At 43.1% G+C, this 23,386-nt stretch overlaps 1 long non-coding RNA gene across 2 annotated transcripts; it reads left to right on the top strand.

The window, feature by feature from the left end:
- The first annotated feature begins 1,283 nt into the window (after positions 1 to 1,283).
- LOC129486037 (uncharacterized) lies at positions 1,284 to 20,327 on the top strand. Of its 2 annotated transcripts, none has more exons than XR_008658832.1 (3): positions 1,284 to 1,388; positions 2,536 to 2,734; positions 20,156 to 20,327. It is a non-coding gene; the product is annotated as an uncharacterized lncRNA (long non-coding RNA). The 2 variants fall into 2 exon arrangements; XR_008658831.1 differs by lacking the exon at positions 20,156 to 20,327 and adding an exon at positions 7,517 to 7,662.
- Positions 20,328 to 23,386: the final 3,059 nt, after the last annotated feature.

The raw sequence follows: 23,386 nt of genomic DNA, 5'->3' as shown, positions 1-23,386 counted from the left end.
ATCGCGCCATTGCACTCCAACCTGGGCAATAGAGCAAGACTCTGTCTCAAAAAAAAAAAAGCAACAGAAAATGGACTATGATGTATGTAACATATTGTCTTGCATGTATGTAGTGATCAGTAAGTAATGATTGTGTTTATTATTTGGATTGTCATTTTTTTTTTTTTTTTGAGATGGAGTCTCACTCTGTACCCCAGGCTGGAGTGCAGTGGTGTGATCCTGGCTCACTGCAACCTCTGCCTCCTGGGTTCAAGTGATTCTCCTGCCTCAGCCTCCCAAGTAGCTGGGATTACCAGCGCGTGCCACCATGCCTGGCTAATTTTTGTATTTTTAGCAGAGATGGGGTTTTGCCATGTTGGCCAGGCTGGTCTTGAACTCCTGACCTCAAGTGATCCATCTGCCTTGGCCTTGCATTGTTATTCTTATTGTAAAGGAAGAAAGCTTATGTATTTAGACATTTTGCCTAAGGTCATTATTTGGGATCAGACCATAAGTCTAATTAAGTAAAAGATAAGGAACCACATGGCGCCAATCAGACCAGATTTTGATTCTAGATTTTATGTTTGATTTACTATTTTGAGTCCAGATTTTATGTTTGTTGTTTAGAAAATTTTTTTTTTTAGGGACGAGGTCTCACTCTGTCACCTAAGCTGAAGTGTAGTGGCGAGATCTCACACTGTCACCCAAGCTGAAGTGTAGTGGCATGATCATTGCTCACTGCAGTCTCCAACTCCTGGGCTCAAGGGATCCTCCTGCCTCAGCCTCCTGAGTAGCTGGGACCATAGGCATGCACCAAAACACCCAGCTAATTTTTTTTATTTTTAAATTTTTTATAGAGATGGGTTACTTTGTTGCCCAGGCTGGTCTCAAACTCTTGGCTTCAAGCCATCCTCCCACCTTGACCTCCCAAAGTGTTGGGGTTACAGGCATGAGCCACCTTGCTTGGCCTTTATTTGTTTTGTTTTGTTTTGTTTTTTATAGAAACATCTTTCTGAGCTACCAGGAATATGACATGGCAAGTTAGAATCCTGAATGGTAGACTTCACCTGCACTTCCTCTTTTATTTCTTGTTATTACTCTATCCCACACAGAACCTTAGATATTCTAGAATGGTCCCGTTTTCCACAATTTTATTGGATGAGAGTCATGATTTCTGATCTGACATGGCTTCAAAGAATACTCACTATCTAATATGATTTACTTGCTGCTTTTATAAATCTTATGGGCACACCAAGTTCTCTGACAACATATATCTTTTGGTTGTTTCTGGCTTCTCTTTGATAGTATCAGCTTGGAAGTCAAAGGGGAATTGATACATATGTCTTGTGATAGTCTGGCCATGGTCTGAAAGGAAGAAGAGCTAGAAATTAGAAGCCATAAAAATTTGGGTAAGTTTTGGGCACAGGCTCTTGCTAGTTTCTGTGGCCATAGAGATGAGTGTACACATGGATGACTTAGCTTAAAAGTTAGGCTATACACTTGTGATATTACTAGAGTTAACCATCTATTTGCTGTTTGTTCAAAGATGAGACTACTCTTTGGTCTGTTATGCCAGAAAATCACTGAACTTTGAATAGTGAGAATTCCCATCTCAGATCAGCCATAGAATTGCTATGTGACCCCGGGAAAGTCATTTTTCTCTCTGGGCTTCAAATTACCCATCTGCAAAATGAGATGACTGTTGGAGATTTTTTTTTTTTTTTGTCTTTTTGAGACGGAGTCTCGCTGTGTCGCCCAGGCTGGAGTGCAGTGGCATGATCTGTGCTCACTGCAAGCTCCACTTCTCGGGTTCACGCCATTCTTCTGCCTCAGCCTCCCCAGTAGCTGGGACTACAGGCGCCCACCACCATGCCTGGCTAACTTTTTGTATTTTTAGTAGAGATGGGGTTTCACCGTGTTAGCCAGGCTGGTCTTGATCTCCTGACCTTGTGATCTGCCCGCCTCAGCCTCCCAAAGTGCTGGGATTACTGGGATTACTGGGATTACTGGCGTAAGCCACTGCGCCCGGCCTAACCTCTGCCTCCCAGGTTCAAGCGATTCTTCTGCCTCAGCCTCTCCTGCGTAGCTGGGATTACAGGTGCCTGCCATCACGCCTCCCTAATTTTTGTATTTTTAGTAGCGATGGGGTTTCACCTTGCTGGCCAGGCTGGTCTCAAACTCCTGACCTCAGGTGATCTGCCTGCCTTGGCCTCCCAAAGTGCTAGGATTACAGGCACGAGCCACCGTGCCTGGTTTTTTTATTTTTACTTTTTTGAGACAGAGTTTTGCTCACCGTGGCATGAGCCACGGTGCCCAGCCCAGAGATTTCTTTCATCTCTACTTTTTGAGTTTCACTAAGAACCTGTTCCCTTTTCAGGACCAATGTGAAATGTGTTCAGCCATGTGTTTCCTAAAGTTTTCACCAGTGTGATTGAAACTGACAGGTCATCCTGTTTTAGTTTGTGGCCACTCTTCCTTCTGCAGCCTGCGTTGGCTTTCAGCCCCAGTCCCTCCCCCTAGTACCATCTGGTTAATTGCATTTTCTCTCTTTTCTAGCATGTCCTCAAAACCCATTCCTGGCAGAGTGAATGCAGGAGCTGGGAAAAACATCTAAAGGGGCCAAGAGACTGTCTTCTTGTCTCAATATTTATTGTCTACGAAACACAATAAATCCAGCCCATCATGCAAAATGATAGAGGAGACCTGACACGTCTTCATTTTGCCTTTACTGAGCGGGTATCCACAGAGACAAGTGGTGAGTTGTACATAATGATGACTGTAGGTCTCCTGGTATGAATAAACACACACACACACACACACACACACACACACACACCCTACACACCCTTCAAAGCCCAGATGAAGCTTTTAACAGTAGATTCTATCTCTAATTAAATGGTCAAGAACATACTTCAGTCAGTCATTGGATCCACAAACTCAAATAAGCTAGGGGAGAACATCATGAATATTAGCATCCTCAGTCATCATCCTTGTCATCATCATTATCATCATCAGCAGCAGCATCGTCATCATCACTATCATGATAGTGGAAGCACAGTTTAATTAAAAAATACTAATTAAGCTTGAACTATCTTCCAGGCACTGGAGTACCTGCTGGGGGTGGAGAGAGGTGAAAAAGAGAGAAACAATAATTAAGTTAAGAAATCAATAAACAAGAATAGGCTGTAATAAGTGATGTGAAGGAAATAATCAGGTTGATGTGCTAAAGAGTGGCTAGGGCTGTGGGAGATTGGTTGGGGGTGGGGGTTTTATTCTAGATTGGATGGGCCAGGGAGGATAGTCTCAGAAAGTGGCATTTAAGCTGGGACCCATGCAGATTGCTGGGGAAGAGTGTCCCCGAGAGAGGTGTGACTGGTCCTGAAGGTAGCTTTTTTCTGAGTAACAGAAGCAGCAATGTGTGAGGAGTAGAGAGTGAGGTGTAAAGTGATAGGAGATTAATCAAAGAGTTGAGGTTGCTGGCCCTTGAGGGCCACCTGAAAATTTTAAGCAGGGAATGACTTGTCCATGAATTTAGAGGATTATTTTGGCTGCTTTGTGGAGAATGATTGGATGGGAGAGGAGTTATGACTTGGAAATGAAAAGACTGACAGACTGCCATCCTTCTCAACCCACACAGAGTCAGTCGCCAAGTCTGAGGGGTTCCCAGAGCACTCCAGGCATTGTACAGGGACTTGAATCATTATGGGAGCAGCAGAGACGGGGAGAAGTGTTGGATCAAGAATTTCATTTAATAGTTGGGTGTGGTGGCATGTGCCTGTAGTCCCAGCTACTCAGAAGGTCAAGGCAGGAAGATCATTTGAGCCCAGGGGTTTGAGTTCAGGCTGGGCAACATAGTGAGATGCCATTTCTAAAAAAAAAAAAAAAGAGAGGAAAAGAAAAAAGTAAGAGTTTATGTCAGATATTAGTGAAGGGTGAATATTAGTAAAGCTGAAAAAGGTTTGAAGAAGGTTACAAAAAAATGGACTTCATTTAATTCACATTTATTGAGCTCTGACAATGCACCAGGCACTGTTCTAGGGATTAGGGATATGGAGATGAATGGGACAAGGCCCCTGCCCTTCTGGAGCCTACACTCCAGAGGCAACATAGGTAGTAAACAAGTAGGCAGCAGTATAATATCATTTTAGATCATATAAATGCTATGAAGATGATACGGCAAGATAAGGGGACCAAGAATGATCGGGACTGTTTGAGACGGAGTGGTTGTTGAAGATTAATTAGATTAGATGCATGGGTATGGGGAAAAGGAGGCAGGGAGGGTAGGTTTTAGGGTTTGGGCTTGCACTTCAGAGGAGACAGGTAGTTGTGTCATTTACTAAGAAGGGAAGCCTGGAGAGTAAATAAGTGGTTGATTCTCCCAGCCACTCCTCACCTCAGGTCGGGGATGCCAGGCATGTTTTGCCATAGGAGTCAGCTGGTTTCAGCAGTTGGTGATTTTCATCTCAGAGGCCCCCAGCGTGGGTGTCACAGACTTCTGCTCTGCCCAGGAATGCGTCCTACCAGGCATTTCCTAGGGAGCAGGGAACAGCCTCTCCCTGGAGTTCTCCTCTGCCTACTGATCCCTGCCTCCTGGCACCTCCACCTCAAAAGCCCAGTTTCATCATTCTCCCACTCCCTCTTCATTTCCCTAAAGGCCCTGTTTCAGTTGGTCGTTCCAGCCACCACCCATTTGCCCAGCACAGAAAGTTAGGAGTCATTCTGGACTCCTCCTGCCCCCTCACAGTGCACATCCAACCAGTCACCGAGTCTTCCTGCTGTTACCTTCCTGTCTCTTCCTTTCTGTCCAACCTCACTGCTCTCAACTGAGCACCAGCCTCTGCGTCTCTCGTTTATACTCTTAAAGGCCCTTTCTGGTGGGCATGGTGGCTCATACCTGTAATCTCCAGCACTTTGGGAGGCAGAGGCTGGTGGATCATTTGAGGTCAGGAGTTCGAGACCAGCCTGGCCTACATGGTGAAACCCTGTCTCTACTAAAAATACAAAAATTAGACAGGCATGCTGGCATGCACCTGTAATTCCAGCTACTCAGGAAGCTGAGGCAGGAGAATTGCTTGAACCTAGGAGGCAGAGGCTGCAGTGAGCTGAGATCGTGCCACTGCACTCAGGCCTGGGCGACAGAGCCAGACTCCATCTCAAACAAACAAACAAACAAACAAACAGAAAAGACCCTTCCTGGCAGGTGTGATGGCTCATGCCTGTAATTCCAATGACTTGAGAGGCTGAGGCAGCTGAGGCAGGAAGATCAGTTGAGGCCAGGAGTTCGAGACCAGATGGGGCAACATAGCAAGACTGTGTCTCTAAAAAATAAAAAAAGACCTTTCTTACCTCTTGCCTGGCTTTATCTGACCCACCCTCTTTACCCATGCCAGAGAGAGTTTTCTCAATAGCAAACCAGAATGTATCATCTTCAGGGCTTAGGACCATGTCTCTTCCTGACGTGTTGTCTTCAAAATAAAAATCCCAGCTCCTGAGCCTAGGGTATAAGACCAGTCATGATTGGCCTCTGTGCATCTCTTTAGCTGCGTCTCATGCCTCTACTCACACTTCATTGTATGTTCCAATCAGACAAAAGCAGATTCTAGCAAACTAAATGCTTGCTGCTGCCTGATGTCCTCACTTGTTTCACAAGTGGAAGACTCTGTTTTTGAGTTTGATTGAACACTTATTTCTACTTTAAAACCCAACCTAGAAATCCCCTCCTCCAGAAAAGCTTCCTCTCTTCTATGCTACTTCTGGTCCCTGCATGTGCTTCTAGTTTTCTCACTCACTGCAAAATAATACAGTGATCCATTTACTTGCCTGTTTCTTTCACTGCCAGATGAGCTCTTTGAAGCCTAGCATTGTGACTTATTCTGTTCAGTGTCCCCAAGCCTAGCAGGGGATCTGCCCCCAAATGGGGACTTACAAATAATTAAGTTGAATGGGTGTTGGCCCAGGTCCTTCAGATGCAACTTGGAAAGTCTTATTCTTGTAGAAACTTCTAGAAACATAATTAATGACAACAAAAGCAGTTTAGCACCTCTTGTAGGAATGAATCACGGTATTTTAGAAGGGTGGGACTAGACAGTGTGGCCTAGGAGCCATCATGTACTTCCTCACACGATGTTTAATCAGGGGCAGCTCTAATTACAGGTGGCCCTCTTCCTGGACCTGGGATGCCTACTATTGTGTTTATCAAGGCTTTCATCAGGTTAGAGTAGAGTGGTTAAAAACTAGGCATTGTAATCAGGCAGAATTAGGTCCCAATCCCTGATTGGTTGTGCAACTTTAGAGTGGTAATTTTGCTTCTCAGTTTTCTCATCTATACAATGGGGATAAAAATGGCTCCCTTGCCACTGAGCCTTTGTGAAGACGAAATCACTTCATGTATCTAAAGTGTTTAACTCAGTACTTGGCATTGGGAACAAAAGAGTTGGCTTGATGTTGACTATTAGACAAAAATTCATGATGACATTTAAGTCTCAATGTAAGTATCACTTCTGCCTGCAAACAGATTAGTTTACTTTCTCAGATAAGTGCCTGCTTTACTTTCCCAGATAAGTTATTTATTTATTTATTTTTTTTGAGACAGTCTTGCTCTGTCGCCCAAGCTGTGGTGCGATCTCGGCTCACTGCAACTTCCGCCTCCGGGGTTCAAGCGATTCTTGTGCGTCAGCCTCCTGAATATCTGGGATTACAGGCGTGCACCATGACACCCAGCTAATTTTGTAATTTTTAGTACAGACAGGGTTTCACCATCTTGGCCAGGCTAGTCTCAAACTCCTGGCCTCAAATGATTTGCCCGCCTTGGCCTCCCAAAGTGCTGGGATTACAGGTGTGAGCCACTGTGCCCGGCCCTCATAGAACTTTAATACTTTTATTTATAGCATTCATCATGATGTCATTTAGTCTGACATCCTCACTCAGCTCAGAAAGCTCCCGAGGGCGCGGCTGTCTTTTTTATTGTTTACCATTGTGTCCTTAACTTTTAACATAGTTCCTGGTACAGAGACTGTTCCGACCGAATATTTGAATAAACAAAAGAATGAATGAGCAAACCTTTCCTAACGGCTGCTGCCACTAAAGATCTTAGCATGCTGTGTGTGCGTGTGCATGTGTGCGTGCGTGCGTGTGTGTGTGTGTGGTGGGGCTATTCAGTGAGGCTAGAAGTGAAAAAGCTGGTAGAAAGCCCATGGTGATGGAGAGTGGAGGAAGACTGATTAGGGAGCTCCTCAGCAGTATAAGGAAGGACTAAGAGCATATAAGGACAGGATCATAGAATTCCTCATCGCAGGATTTTTGAGGCTGCCACTGCCTTAGCTGTGAGGCCAGTGCATATAAGAATAGTTTGCACAGTTCTGCTGTGGAAATCAGGGCTTTTACTGAAAGCTTAGCCAACTAGCCAGCAAGAATAGCTTTCTGGAACTTAGAGCCTTGTGAAAATTCCCAAACTGAGGATAATTCCAAAAAAGGTTTTCTTGCTGGCTTTGAAAAGTAGGATATAATTTTTAAAACCCCTTTTTCATCTATGATACAGATTATCTGACAGTTCCTGTGCAGAAGTCCACAGAAGGCAGGAAAGAAGGGGCTAGGAGTAAATCAGGTGCCTCTTATGAAGACCTCAGCTAAGGAATAAGAAGAGTAAGAAAACAGCACGTCTTCAAATAACATGATTTCCTTCAATGCCGTTTCATTATAATGTTGATGAGAAAAAAAAAATATCTTCCCAGCTGGGGCCACTGTCTGTGTGGAGTCTGCACATTCTCCCCGTGTCTGCATGGATTTTCTCCAGGTACTCTGTCTTCCTATCACTAGGACACCATCCCAAAGATGCACACCTGAGGTGAATTGCTGCGTCTGAAAGGTCTCAGTGTGAGTGAATGTGGGTGTGTGTGTGAGTGCGCTCTGCAATGGGATGACGTCTGTCCAGGGCTACTGTCTGCCTTGCGCCCTGAGCTGCCAGGATAGGCCCCAGCCACAGGACCTTGAACTGGATTAATTGGGTAAATAATTCTCTTATCTGTTTTTATTAATCTTTCCTAAATGTCTGTATAGCTCACATTTGTTTCAATGTTTAACTTTTATAAGTGTTTTCAGTCTTTATGTAGAAGTTTAGTGATGATTTTGTTACCAGAACTATGCCATAGGAATTTAACTCTTGTTTGTATCAATTAGCCTATGGCCAAATTGGTTTCCTTATACATCGCTTTGCTTGAAGTTGCGTTTCCAAGATTTTATTAACAATGTTAAGTGAGGACTTACTGTACAGCGTGGGGGTCAGATTAGAGCAATGCTATTCAAAGTGTGGTACACAGATGGCTGCTGATCCCCAAACTGCTTTTGGCTTCCAACGAGATATGGAGCAGGAGGTAAGTCAACTGCATCGCTAATCATACTGTTTGTAGTTCAGCTGGTATTTTCTTCACAGTAGGACTTTCTCCATGAAGGTAGCATTGCATTGATTTACATTTTGACCCAGGCTGTCACTGCCCTAGGCTTGGACCATTAACAAATAGTTCACTGTAAAGCTGCTTTGAGCAGCTCTGGTTTGGAGCATGGGCTTTGGAATCAGTCAGAGTGGGCTCTACCACTTAAGCAAGTTCCTTAAGCTGCCTGAGTTCCCTAGTAGGACACAAGGAAGAGTGTGGATTCTATTCCAAAAGCAATTCAAAGCCACTGGGAGGTTTCAAGCCAGATCATTAAGTTTCTTGTGAACCATGTTAGAGTTTGGACTTTGTTCAAGGAAAGGGACCCACCAAAGATTTAGAAGCAGGGGGATGTCAGGATTAGAACTGTATTTTAGAAAGTTTACTCTGGCTGTGGTAAAGATAACAGCTTAGGCGGGACAGGAGGCAAAGAGACCAGCTAAGGGAAGGCATTCTGGTGGTGGAATGAGAGAATAAATGCAAGAAGGAGTGAATTCATAGCATTTACTAGATAACAAGCTTCCTTGTGGCAGGAGCCTCACCACCTTTTGCTTTGGTTGTTCTTCAGCACAAACTTTCAGTTTTTGTGCAAGTCAATTTTTAATTAACATTTAACTGGCAAAAATGACTAGCTAATATAAAATTAAACTAGATTCTCTGTCCATTCTAGAGAAGTTGAGCCTTTGTGTGCAAGGCTGATCTCGCTCATGATACAGAAGTCTGTCTCTTTTACCTTGTTTACTTTTTGCCTGTTTACCTTCACACCCACTGATCCTCAAGGTTAGCAGATGAGTAAGTTTCCAATAGCAGCTGAACTGGAGTGATTTCTATCTGGAACCAAACAAATAGCTAGACTCTGTTTGGAATTTCTGCTTCCAGAGTTTTCCAGCCACAGAGCCTGTTGCACAAGGCAAACTGGCACTTGCCCAGCATGCTTCATAGAATTCTTAGTACTCTTACCTAGAAGTCCTATTCATTATATGAGGCCATGCCAGTCAACACCAGCTCAACCAATATCAGTGACCAAGTAACAACGAAGACAGCTATTTGTTGAGCACTTACTATGTACCAGGCACTGAGCTAAGGGATTTACATGCATTTTCTGATTTTTTTTCCTTGTCACACAGAATGTTTTTATTCCTGCTAATAGATTCTTTATGATTTGAGATACATTTAGAATTTATATATTTTTATTATACTTTAAGTTCTAGGGTACATGTACACAACGTGCAGGTTTGTTACATATGTATACATGTGCCATGTTGGTGTACTGCACCCATTAACACGTCATTTACATTAGGTATATCTCCTAATGCTATCCCTCCCCCCTCCCCCTGCCCCACGACAGGCCCCAGTGTGTGATGTTCCCCACCCTGTGTCCAAGTGTTCTCATTGTTCAGTTCCCACCTATGAGTGAGAACATGTGGTGTTTGGTTTTTTGTCCTTGCGATAGTTTGCTCAGAATGATGGTTTCCAGTTTCATCCATGTCCCTACAAAGGACATGAACTCATCCTTTTTTATGGCTGTATAGTATTCTGTGGTGTATGTGTGCCACATATTCTTAATCCAGTCTATCATTGATGGACATTTGGGTTGGTTCCAAGTCTTTGCTATTGTGAATAGTGCTGCAATAAACATATGTGTGCATGTGTCTTTATAGCAGCATGATTTATAATCTTTTGGGTATATACCCAGTAATGGGATGGCTGGGTCAAATGGTATTTCTAGTTCTAGATCCTTGAGGAATCGCCACAGTGTCTTCCATAATGGTTGAACTAGTTTACAGTCCCACCAACAGTGTAAAAGTGTTCCTATTTCTCCACATCCTCTCCAGCACCTGTTGTTTCCTGACTTTTTAATGATGGCCATTCTAACTGGTGTGAGATGGTATCTCATTGTGGTTTTGATTTGCATTTCTCTGATGGCCAGTGATGATTAGCATTTTTTCATGTGTCCGTTGGCTGCATAAATGTCTTTTGAGAAGCGTCTGTTCATATCCTTTGCCCACTTTTTGATGGGGTTGTTTGATTTTTTTCTTGTCAATTTGTTTAAGTTCTTTGTAGATTCTGGATATCGCCCTTTGTCAGAGGGGTAGATTGCAAAAATTTTCTCCCATTCTGTAGGTTGCCTGTTCACTCTGATGGTAGTTTCTTTTACTGTGCAGAAGCTCTTTAGTTTAATTAGATCCCATTTGTCTATTCTGGCTTTTGTTGCCATTGCTTTTGGTGTTTTAGTCATGAAGTCCTTGCCCATGCCTATATCCTGAATGGTATTGCCTAGGTATTCTTCTAGGGTGTTTATGGTTTTAGGTCTAACATTTAAGTCTTTAATCCATCTTGAATTAATTTTTGCATAAGGTGTAAGGAAGGGATCCAGTTTCAGCTTTCTACATATGGCTAGCCAGTTTTCCCAGCACCATTTATTAGATAGGGAATCCTTTCCCCATTTCTTGTTTTTGTCACGTTTGTCAAAGATCACATGGTTGTAGATGTATGGTGTTATTTCTGAGGGCTCTGTTCTGTTCCATTGGTCTATATCTCTGTTTTGGTACCAGTACCTTGCTGTTTTGGTTACTATAGCCTTGTAGCATAGTTTGAAGTCAGGTAGTGTGATGCCTCCAGCTTTGTTCTTTTGGCTTAGGATTGTCTTGGCAATGCGGGCTCTTTTTTGGTTCCGTATGAACTTTAAAGTAGTTTTTTCCAATTTTGTGAAGAAAGTCATTGGTAGCTTGATGGGGATGGCATTGAATCTATAAATTACCTTGGGCAGTATGGCTATTTTCACGATACTGATTCTTCCTATCCATGAGCATGGAATGTTCTTCCATTTGCTTGTATCCTCTTTTATTTCGTTGAGTAGTGGTTTGTAGTTCTCCTTGAAGATGTCCTTCACATCCATTGTAAGTTGGATTCCTAGATATTTTACTCTCTTTGAAGCAATTGTGAATGGGAGTTCACTCATGATTTGTCTCTCTGCTTGTCTGTTATTGGTGTATAGGAATGCTTGTGATTTTTGCAGATTGATTTTGTATCCTGAGACTTTGCTGACATTGCTTATCAGCTTAAGGAGATTTTGGGCTGAGACGATGGGGTTTTCTAAATACACAATCATGTTATCTGCAAACAGGGACAATTTGACTTCCTCTTTTCCTAATTGAATACCCTTTATTTCTTTCTCTTGCCTGATTGTCCTGGCCAGAACTTCCAACATTATGTTGAATAGGAGTGGTAAAGGGGGCATCCCTGTCTTGTGCCAGTTTTCAAAGGGAATTCTTCCAGTTTTTGTCCATTCAGTATGATATTGGCTGTGGGTTTGTCATAAATAGCTCTTATTATTTTGAGATACGTTCCATGAATACCTAGTTTATTGAAAGTTTTTAGCATGAAAGGCTGTTGAATTTTGTCAAAGGCCTTTTCTGCATCTATTGAGATAATCATGTGGTTTTTGTCTTTGGTTCTGTTTATGTGATGGATTATGTTTATTGATTTGTGTGTGTTGAACCAGCCTTGCATCCCAGGGATGAAGCTGACTTGATCATGGTGGATAAGCTTTCTGATGCGCTGCTGGATTCAGTTTGTCAGTATTTTATTGAGGATTTTCGCATCGATGTTCATCAGGGATATTGGCGTAAAATTCTTTTTGTTGTTGTTGTTGTGTCTCTGCCAGGCTTCGGTGTCAGAATGATGCTGGCCTCATAAGATGAGTTAGGGAGGATTCCCTCTTTTTCTATTGATTGGAAGAGTTTCAGAAGGAATGGTACCAGCTCCTCTTTGTACCTCTGGTAGAATTTGGCTGTGAATCCATCTGGTCCTGGACTTTTTTTGGTTGGTAGGCTATTAATTATTGCCTCAATTTCAGAGCCTGTTGTTGGTCTATTCAGAGATTCAACTTCTTCCTGGTTTAGTCTTGGGAGGGTGTATATGTCCAGGAATTTATCAATTTATTCTATATTTTCTAGTTTATATATGTAAAGGTGTTTATAGTATTCTCTGATGGCAGTTTGTATTTCTGTGGGATCAGTGGTGATATCCCCTTTATCGTTTTTTATTGCATCTATTTGTTTCTTCTCTCTTTTCTTCTTTATTAGTCTCGCTAGTGGTCTATCAATTTTGTTGATCTTTTTTAAAAAACCAGCTCCTGGATTCATTGATTTTTTGAAGGGTTTTTTATGTCTCTATCTCCTTCAGTTCTGTTCTTAGTTATTTTTTGCCTTCTGCTAGCTTTTGAATTTATTTGCTCTTGCTTCTCTAGTTATTTTAATTGTGATGTTAGGGTGTCAATTTTAGATCTTTCCTGCTTTCTCTTGTGGGCACTTAGTGCTATAAATTTCCCGCTACACACTGCTTTAAATGTTTCCCAGAGATTCTGGTACGTTGTGTCTTTGTTCTCATTGGTTTCAAAGAACATCTTTATTTCTGCCTTCATTTCGTTATTTACCCAGTAGTCATTCAGGAGCAGGTTGTTCAGTTTCCACATAGTTGTGTGGTTTTGAGTGAGTTTCTTAATCCTGAGTTCTAATTTGATTGCACTGTGGTCTGAGAGACAGTTTGTTATAATTTCTGTTCTTTTACATTTGCTGAGGAGTGCTTTACTTCCAACTATGTGGTCAGTTTTGGAATAAGTGCAGTGTGGTGCTGAGAAGAATGTATATTCTGTTGATTTGGGGTGGAGAGTTCTGTAGATGTCTATTAGGTCTGCTTGGTGCAGAGCTGAGTTCACGTCCTAGATATCCATGTTAACCTTCTGTCTCATTGATATGTCTAACATTGACAGTGGGGTGTTAAAGTCTCCCATTATTATTGTGTGGGAGTCTAAGTCTCTTTGTAGGTCTCTAAGGACTTGCTTTGTGAATCTGGGTGCTTCTGTATTGGATGCATATATATTTAGGATAGTTAGCTCTTCTTGTTGAATTGATCCCTTTGCCATTTTGTAGTGGCCTTATCTCTTTTGATCTTTGTTGGTTTAAAGTCTGTTTTATCAGAGACTAGGATTGCAACCCCTGCTTTTTTTTGCTTTCTATTTGCTTGGTAGATCTTCCTCCATCCCTTTATTTTGAGCCTATGTGTGTCTCTGCACATGAGATGGGTCTCCTGAATACAGCACACTGAGGGGTCTTGACTCTTTATCCAATTTGCCAGTCTGTGTCTTTTAATTGGGACATTTAGCCTATTTACATTTAAGGTTAATATTGTTATGTGTGAATTTGATCCTGTCATTTTGATGTTAACTGGTTATTATCTCATTAGTTGATGCAGTTTCTTCCTAGCATTGATGGTCTTTACAGTTTGGCATGTTTTTGCAGTGGCTGATACTGGTTGTTCCTTTCCATGTTTAGTGCTTCCTTCAGGAGCTCTTGTAAGGCATGCCTGGTGGTGACAAAATCTCTCAGCATTTGCTTGTCTATAAAGGATTTTATTTCTCCTTCACTTATGAAGCTTAGTTTGGCTGGATATGAAATTCTGGGTTGAAAATCCTTTTCTTTAAGAATGTTGAATATTGGCCCCCACTCTCTTCTGGCTTGTAGAGTTTCTGCTGAGAGATCCGCTGTTATTCTGATGGGCTTCCCTTTGTGGGTAACCAGACCTTTCTCTCTGGCTGCCCTTAACATTTTTTCCTTCATTTCAACTTTGGTTGAAACAAACAAACAAACAAACAAAACAAAAACAAAAAAAAAGAGAGAAAACAGGAGGTGCACAGCAGTTGCTGGTTTGTGGCAATTATGAAATCCAGTCAGGCACGTGTTGCTGGTTCCTTGATCACAGTCCAGTTCTACTCAATGATTCTCTATGGCTCTGCCTTCTGGGCTCTTGGTTCCAATTTCTGAATTTAATCTTTCTTTTCCAAAAATGTAACCTATATTTCCCCAGGGTGGTTTTCTCAGCCTCCTTTCTGCCCATAGAGGTTTTGAGATCCAAAGCTCCCTTTTCACCTTGTACTGTCTCCTTCCCTTTTAGTCCAAGCAGCTTCTAAAACACTGAGAATTTTCTATGGTTCTTACTGGGGTTTCATCCACTGGGAAAAAAGCTGTGACCTCACATCTTTTTGGCTCATATGAGTGCTTTCTGCCTTAGGTTCCTTTTGAGGCTGCTGTGGGACAATGCCCTTAATATTCTTAGAAATCCAATTGTTTAATAAAGAGAAACAGTAAGCACCCTTTAAGCTTCTTAGAAGGATTTTGTTTGTTTGAAAGGGTTATTGAGTTAAACCTTTCTGTGCTCTTAACAAGAGATGCTGTGCCCACCCTTTGCTGGGAAGCTATTTCTTAATTTGAGAATAGTTTGCCCTCTGGAGAGGCTGGGAGTGAGAAGCAATTTCGTTTTCAAACCCCCAAAATCTGGGCTTTTTTTTTTTTTTTTTGGGGGACAGGGTCTCATTCTGTCACCCAGGCTGGAGTGTACTGGTACAATCCTGAGTCACTGTAACCTTTGCCTTTTGGGTTCAAACAGTCCTGCTACCTCAGCCTCCCAAGTAGCTGGAACCATAGACACATGCTGCCTCACCTGGCTGATTTTTTTGTATTTTTTGTGGAGACCAGATATAGTCACGTGGCCCAGGCTGGTCTGGTCTCGAACTCCTGGGCTCAAGAGATCTGCCCATCTCAACCTCCCAAAGTGCTGGAATTATAGGCTTGAGCCACCTTGCCCAGCCTCTTTTTTATACCCTCTAAATTTTGCATGAAATCCAAACAGTTTCATTTTTTAAGCTGCTTTTTTTTTCTTTCTTTCTCATCCTCTGACTCTCATAAGCTGGTTTTTCTCATTTGCCTGGTACTATATGCAGCTTGGCTAGATCATCATATTCATTAGTTACATTTCCTGCTTTCCCACGTCACAACTGACAACCATGCCTCTACCTTCCACCACCTCTGAGGGTCTCCTTTCCCCTCTTTCCAGTAGCATTTCCCTCACTTCCCTGTAAGGTGTCTGCAAGACCCATTAGGCTTCACTAACATTCATCAAGGCCCCTCAGCTTCTACCTGCTGCTAAAGCACAAGGATGATGCTACATGTTTAGGTTTCTGTTATAGTAGCAACTCATTTCTAATATCAATTAATATCAGGTTCCGGTTATCTGTTGCCATGTAACAAATCACCCCAACCTTAGCTCCTTAAAATAACAACAGTAATTTGATTTTTATTGCTTCTGGTCCTCAGGCTTGGCAAGGTTCATTTAACCGGTTCTCACTCAGGGTCTCCCGTGAAGTTGCAGTTTTCTGGCTGGGGCCAGTGTCATCTTGAAGGTTAGCCCATGCTAACTAGTTGAATTTTTCCTTTGGGAATTTGTAACTGAGATATTGACAGACTAACCTGATTAATAAGGGGAGCTATGCTGAGAGGCCATGTGGACTTTTAAAGTTAAAATAGGGCTGCATTTGTTATACTGAGGCATGGGTAAGATGGCTACCCACAGGAAGTCATCTGTTAGGAGAGAAAACTGAGATGCAGCGATGACAGAGACCACAGGGCACTCTGATTCCTGGTGGCTTTGTAACCCCATAAGTCCTGGCTGTGTTTGGTTTCTGTCATACCTCTGCATTCCTACCATAAACTCCCATTTTCACCTGAGTTAGCCTGAGGAGGTTTCTGTTCCTGGCATGCAACATACTGCCTTCCGTGGAGCCCTAGAAGGACATTTTGAGGATCTTCATTATTCTCAAGGAGTGGTGGGGAGGAACAAGCATGGACTTCAGGGCCATTAAGTCATACATTCTTTTATTAATCCATTAATTCAAGAAAGTCTTTATTGAACTTCAGTTAAGTAATAACTTCTGCTAGGCACTGGACACATAGAGGTAAACAAACTGGACAAGGTCCCTGTCCTCATGGAGCTTACAGTCTAATGACAATCACCCAAAGCCAAATTCAATTGCCTTCTCTGCCAGTTACTAGCTGGGTGAAATTCCCACCGAATTGAAGATTTCATTTTGCTATCTGGGAAATGAGCATCACTTTGTGGAGTTGGGATGAAAATTAAATTATGCATATGTATGTGTGTGTGTACGTGTGTGTGTGTGTGTGTGTGTGTAGATCATGTGGCACATGGAAAGCCCTTACATATTTGAGTTTTATTTCCTATTCCTGTTCTCTTAAATCAGGGATGGCATCTTGGGCAGGGTAATTCTTTGTTTTAGGGTCTGTCCTGTGCATTGTAGGACATTTAGCGGCATCCTTGGCTTCTACCCACCAGGTGCTAGTAGTTCTACCCCCTAGCACAAGTTATGATAAGCAAAAATGTCTCCACATATTGCTGGGGTGGAAGGCAAAATTGCTTCCAGTTGCAAACCACTGCTTTAGATAAAATGCCAGACCTCTATGCCTAAAGCTGCAGACCCCAACATCCACCTTTACACTTCACTTCCCAATTCGTATTGCAGGGCGAGGTGTCAGAGCCCCAACATTGAGAAGTAGTCAACTGGCAGGTTGGTAAAAAGAATTTACCAACCACAGTATACGCTTGAAAAAGGAAGGTTTATTAGAAAGAAAGAATGCTGCAGAAGGGTGCAGCGAGGCGCCTCAGTGATTTTTCCTTAGGGGTATTTATGGACCTTAAAGTGGGAGCTTAAGGGTAATTTGGACCATATTAGCCACATAGGTCATGATAAATGATTACATTTGTAGACATTTTGGTGCCTTAATGTCAGCAAGGGTTGCACAATGAGTTTCGGCATGGCATTCCAGAGATTCGTAGAAATTCTAGTTTTTTTGACGGGGAAAGAAATCTGGAACTGACGCCTGCTTTAGATACTAGGGAAGTCTAATTACTTCTAATTTTCCCTGGGGTAAGGAATTTTGCCTTGGGATGGCCTGTTTGATAGTCAGCAGGTGGTCTTTGCTCCCTTTTAAATTCCTCAGGTTAGGAGTTTTTGTCTCGGGGCCTGTTCAGTGGTCACCAGGTGATTTTATTATCCTCACATATGATTCCTTTTCCCTAGATTTTTGCCTCCTAAACAAGCTGACATGAGGAGGAAGTTAGATACCAATGCCAATTTTGTAGTGCTAGCATTGCAGAAAGGAAAATCTGTATAGCCTCCTCCCTCCTTCCATCTCCGAGGCCAAGCCCAGTCCTGCCCTCTTAATTACCTCCAGTGATTTCAGCAGACAGGGACTGTTGATCCACCCTGGCATAAAAAACAACAGGCTTGGCCAGATCTGATAAGGCAGAGAAACCCGAGCCTTTCCCCTGTGCCTTTCACATGGGCCCCAGCTGGGGTTTGAGGGTCATGGTTTTGGTGGCTCTTAGCTGCAACACACTAGTTATTGCCTGAGGGAGAGGGGGAAGGGGTTCTGTTTCCAGAGGCTGCTCCAGAATTTCACAATAGGGGGGCCATGGGCATAGCAATCTGATTTTGGTAGAAACTGAGTTGGCTTGGGAAGCACATAATTGACCCATAGATTGTGTTATAAGACTATAAAAATATCTTAGTTTTCTTAAAAAAAAAAAAGGCCTTTATTTACACTTTATATAAAATTGAGAAAAAATGTTTATGTTAAAGATTACGACCCGGTGCGGTGGCTCACGCCTGTAATCCCAGCACTTTGGGAGGCTGAGGCAGGTGGATCACCTGAGGTCAGGATTTCAAGACCAGCCTGGCCAACGTGGGGAAACCCCGTCTCTTCTGAAAATATAAGCGAGCCAGGGGTGGTGGTGCATGCCTGTAATCTCAGATACTCGGGAGGCTTAGGCAGGAGAATCATTTGAACCTGGGAGGCAGAGGTTGCAGTGAGCTGAGATCATGCCACTGCACTCCAGCCTGGGTTACAGAGCCAGACTCTGTCTCAAAAAAAAAAAAAATAAATAAAATAAAATAAAAAAAATAAAGATTATGTTGGTAATAATGATTTCATCTGAGGTTGTGACTTTTTTTTGGCATTATTCTACAATCAGACCCTGTGGAGTAGGACTGGCATGGTTCTGTGACACTCTATTTTACCACTTTCTCCTTTGTTCATTTATTGACCATCTTGCTATTTCTTGAACACCAAGCTCCTTCAGGGCCTTTGCACTTGATATTCCCTTTTCCTAGAATATACTCTGTCTTAGTCTGGTCAGGTTGCCATAACAAAATACCACAGACTGGGTGGCTTAAATGACCAAACTTATATCTCAGTTTCTGGAGGCTGGAGGCCCAAGATCAAGGTACTGACAGAGTAGGATTCACTCTGAGGCCTCTTCTCTTGGCTTGTGGCAGGAGGAAGGTGAAGTGATGGGACACTCTAATGTTTCTGCTTATGCAGACACTGGTCCTGTTGAATCAGGGACCCACCCTTGTGACCTCATTTAACCTTAATTACTTTTTTTAGAAGCCACATCTCCAAATACAGCCACCCTAGGGCTTAAGGCTTCAGCACATGAAGTTTGGGGGGACACAAACATTCCTTTCATAACACTCCATGTTAGACCTTCACCTATCTTTGTCCCTACCTTGATTTAGCTCTTCACCATCTACAGTACATCTTCTCCTGTTTTGCTGTCACTCTCTTTCTCTTCTGCTTTTACTGCCTAGTGCTACCTGTAATTATTTTGTATTTAAAAAAATTGTGCTTATTGTCTATCCCTACCTCCTAGGTTCATGTTAAGGATTATACAAGCTAGCCTAAATAAATTATTCATTCAACAGATGTCCATTAAGTGCCTTCAACGTGCAAGGCACTACTGTAGGTTCTAGAGTTACAATGGTGAAAAAAAGGCACACATCCTCTCTGCCTTCACATAGGTTATAATATTATGGGAACATTCATTGAACACTTACCGAGTGCCAGGTATGGTACTGAGAGTTCACTTAGATTATTTTGTTTGGTCATCAAAAAAAAAAAAAAAGTCCTATGAGGGAGGTCCTATTGTACTAAATTTATAGAAGGGATGATTAAGGGCCTGAATCGATGAGCCACTTTTTCAAATTCATCACCAGTTCAAGGTCTAACTAGAGCTGGATCTTGCAGTCTGACTTCAGAGCTGATGCTCTTGACCAGCACACTAAACTGCAAGTAGAAGGCATGGTGGGGCACAGAGTACATTTGAGAGGATGCAACAAAGTCATATATGGCTGTAACCTCAACATTGGAAGACATTTGGCACTGATTATTCTCATTCACCATCAGTATTCTGCACCCACAGATGCACTTCACTATAACAAAATTTTCATATAAAACTTGCATGTACAAGATAGATATTTTGAGGGATTATTAAGAATGTTATTAAAAATCATTGCTATGGGATTCCTTTACTTTAAAGTGTGCAATAGAAAAGCACAATGGGGGCTTCAGAGGTGGACAGACCTGGTTTCAAATCCTTACTTTACCACTTAATGTCTTTGGAACCTTGGGCAGCTTCTGAGACTCAGTGTTCTTATCTGTGAAATGGGGATAATAATACCTAGTTCACAGAGTTCTAAAATATCCCTGCAAATAGAGGATACTTAATAAAAACTAGCTACCATTTATTATGCTATCATTTTCACAGTGCATTCAAACTATTATTTGAGTTTTAAAAATACTGACTTTATAAAAAACATCTGTATTACATAAAGTGAGGCCAATCTGGAAGAGTGAGGTGCATAAATTGATCACTTGGAAGCAGATTCTTTTCCATCAGTTCCCCTGAGCACCTCTAGGTAATCCCATCAGTCCCCAATTCCCTTTCCCCTGAAAGTGTCTTTGGGACTGGTGCCCTGCCAAGATTCTGGAGGGGTGGAGGAATCCAGGTCCCTTGGCATAGTGTGTGACTCTTCTTTTTGCTTTCTGTTTCAACAGGAGGGAGTCTGCACCAGTGTTAGTAGGATGGGTAAGAAAGTAGTGAGAAGAGGGAAAAAAGAAAGATGTGAACTCATATCCAAGTCATACCCAGTTCTCATTGGAGCTACAGAAACTAACTCCTTTTGGTCAGGACCCAAAAAATAAAAAAATAAAAAAAATTAGAATCTCACCATCTTTGGGCTTGTCAGACTGCATTATACCCTGCCTTTTTTTCTTTCTTTTCTTTAACTTTTAAGCTCAGGGGTACATGTGTAGGTTTGTTACGTATGTGTCATGAGTACCCTAGTTTTGTCTATGGGTGTGTAGAAGGCAACTGTGGGTTTCATCTGTCCAATATCCATTCTTACTTCCTGGAATAGTAACTTGATTTTTTTTTGGGTGGGGGTGGTGGGGAACCAACCTTCTCCTACTCTCAGGCAGGTAAGCGTGTGACCAGGCCTGGCAATCAGCATGTCCTGTTTCTCTGGCCACAGTGATTCAAAGATGGCAATGTGAGCCAAAGCTGGGCCAACAAGGCTCAATTTTGATGCTTTTACTAGTCTTTTCCCCAGGGATGCTAAACCATGGGGATGAAAGCTGCTTCTCCTGCTTTAACCCTCTGGAGAGAGCTTATCTTGGAGTGGAGCCAAGGAGACAACAGTAAGACCAACCAGATGAGAGACCCATGCTCGTAATACCATTTGAATTCTTCCATCTTGTTTTCAGTTACTTGAGCCAGTAAACCCAGTTCCTCTGGGTTTTGTTGGTGGTATTCTTTTGTGTTTGTTAAGTCAGTTTGATTTTGGTTTATGACACTTGGAATCAAAAGAGTTCTGAGTCATAGATCTGACTTTCTGAAAGTGGAGTGTGTCGAGGAGGCAACCAGGATGGGAGGGGGTCTGAAAGCCATGCCATAGCAGGAACTCTTAGAGTGCCTAGCAGTGTTAGGCCTGAGGAAGAGGAGATTTCCTGTCTAGAGGGGCTGTCACTGGGCAGCCTGTCTAGTCTGAGTAGGTGTGCTCCCAGGGAGGCAGAAGTAGACCAAGGAGCTGGGCGTGGTGGCTCACGCCTGTAATTCCAGCAATTTGGGAGGCCAAGGTGAGTGGATCACTTGAGGTTAGGAGTTCAAGACAGGCCTGGCCAACATGTTAAAACCCTGTCTCTACTAAAAATACAAAAACTAGCCGAGTGTGGTGGTGGGTGCCTGTAGTCTCAGCTACTCAGGAGGCTGAGGCAAGGGAATCACTTGAATCCTGGAGGCAGAGGTTGCAGTGAGCTGAGATCGTACCACTGCATTCCAGCCTGGGTGACAGAGCAAGACTCCATCACAAACAAACAAACAAACAAACAAACAAACAAACAAAAAGAGACCAAGGAGAGGAGGTTAAAGAGGAGCAGATTCTAACAATGTTACTTCCAATAGCAATTGCTGGAGTAAAGATGGGATTTCCAAGCCTGGGAGGTTGCTAGTGCTGTCTGAGAGGAGCTGGACTGATCTAGCCAGAAATGTGACAACACTGGGAGAGGCACATTTGGACTGACTTTGAGCTCCCTTTTTATTTTGGGAGTTTCTGGTGGAATGCAAAAATGTTTGACAATATCATTAAGCCTGGAATATGTGTAAATAAGCCAATATTTCACTAATACAAGGTCCCTTTGTAAGGACCATGTCTTGTTCTCTCCTCCAGCTTCAGTGGTAGCATAGGGCAGAAAGAAGCCAGATAGTGTGGTAAAGGCCCGAGAGTCTAATCCTGAGTTGTCATTTGCTAGATGAGTGCCCCTGGGCAAGGAACTTCCCCTCAATGAGGGTGAGTGTCCTCTCTGTAACATGGAGCCCCTGTTACCCATGTTTAGGGTGGACCCGGGCACTGGCCGTAAGGTATGGGAAGCACTTGCCAGATGTGTGGGCCCTACTCTGTAAATGACAGCTGTTATTATAGGTGTTTCACACCTGTTTATGCAGTGGATGGGCAGAGGTGTCAGGGAAGCACTGAGGAGACAACTCCTGACAACTGACAACTAGTTTCAGAGAGGAGCTGGGGTGAGGGCAGCTGGGTGCTGCTCTCGCAGCAGGACCCAGTGTCCTGGTTCTTGCTGCTTTTGTGATTTTTGTCCTTGGGAATTCTAATTTTTCTTTCCTGATTAAGTTGGACCCAGTTAAGCTTCCCTAAGAAGCAGAGTCTGATGCAGGGACTTATGTTCCAGTGATGCACTGGGTTGGTGCTCTCAGGGGGAGGGGAGGGAGTAGGACCAACTATCTAATTTGTGATGTCTAGAGCAAAATGAAAATGAGGGACCCCTTCAAGAAAAAAAAAGAGGGAAAAAGAGTATCTTTTTCTTCTTCTCAGAAGCACGGGGCTCTTCTGAACAGCTGGCCCTACGTGACTGCATAGGTCTGATGCTCGTGAATCCTGCCCTGGGGTGAGAGAAGGGGATAGGGCAGGAAGAAAAAGCTAAGCAAGAATGCTGTCTCACCCAAAGACTAGCTTCAGTCTGATCCCATGGGGAAACTGAGTACAACATGCACCACAGTGTTAGTCCCTACTCTAGGCAAGGGGCTGGCCTCTGGTACTTCCAGACCCTGCAGTCATTGACCATGGTCTCAGGCTGTGTGGGGTACAGCTTCCCTAGAGAGATGGCTCCTACTTGGCTGAGGGCAGTTCTCCAGTGAAGGGAGCAGTTATCAGGTGTTATCAGCTAACACAGAAGCTGGGAGTAAGTATCCGGGTCCAGGAAAGGGCATCTGGATTGGGCACCAAAAGCAACCACTATAATCCACTTCTTGCGTAAATTCAAATCTACTTGCTTCTCACGTGAATTTTCCCCATGCCTTCGCACGATCTCTGGTTGGTCACAATTCTGGAAAACACAGGGGAGGGTGAGTGGGAGAAATCACAGCACTCATTTCTGCAGTTGTTTCCCCTGGCATCACAGATACTCATCGTCTTTTTCCTCCACCACTATATTACGTTTCCCACCCCTCTGACTGGCACATCTGCTGGTCTGAGTGTCTCTCCTGGTGGGTGTGAGTTCCTGGTTACCATGCCATTGTCAGGCCATGGTTGCTGTTTCTATTCGCAGCTATACCAGGGTATGGGCACACACAAGATGCCATGGAGCACCTGAGTGCCAGGCATGTTTCTTCCTGCTCCTGTGATGTAGCAGCAGTCCTACCTTTTCCTTCTCATCAGGGACGTTTACCTCTGCCAATGTGGCAATTCCTTTCTGTGTCTGCTGGTCTCTGGCCTA

The sequence above is a fragment of the Symphalangus syndactylus genome, chromosome 7, assembly GCF_028878055.3.
Source record: "Symphalangus syndactylus isolate Jambi chromosome 7, NHGRI_mSymSyn1-v2.1_pri, whole genome shotgun sequence".
Lineage (NCBI taxonomy): Eukaryota > Metazoa > Chordata > Mammalia > Primates > Hylobatidae > Symphalangus > Symphalangus syndactylus.
Note: the sequence above shows the minus strand (reverse complement) of the source record. Positions and strands in the feature narration are given on the sequence as shown.